The following is a 381-nucleotide window of genomic DNA, read 5'->3' as shown; positions in this document are numbered from 1 at the left end:
GCTGGGCGGGCGCTGCCCAGGGAGCCGAGCACCGATGCACGGATGGACGGCGGCGATCGATGCGCTCGGCGCTCCAGCGCCCCTTGCGGCAGCGCCGGCACCTCCCTCCTGCTGCCGAGCGGGGGACCGCGGGTTCGAGACCGCATCCGGCCACTCCCGTGTGCAGTCCTGGGATACTCACGATGAGGGAGACATGGAGTTCCTGGAGCGGAGGCTGCGGAGATTATTTAGTGACTGGAAAGGCTGACGGGGTGGGGCTTTTCAGCCTCGAGAGGCACCCTCAGCCCGGTCTGTCGCCGTCTGCAAGGAGGGCTCAGAGCAGGGCCCAGGCTCTGCTCCGGGGGGCCCAGCAATGGCACCAGAGGAACGGGCAGGGACTGA

This window comes from Parus major, chromosome 1A (assembly GCF_001522545.3).
Source record: "Parus major isolate Abel chromosome 1A, Parus_major1.1, whole genome shotgun sequence".
Classification (NCBI taxonomy): domain Eukaryota; kingdom Metazoa; phylum Chordata; class Aves; order Passeriformes; family Paridae; genus Parus; species Parus major.
This window is presented reverse-complemented; position numbering follows the sequence as displayed.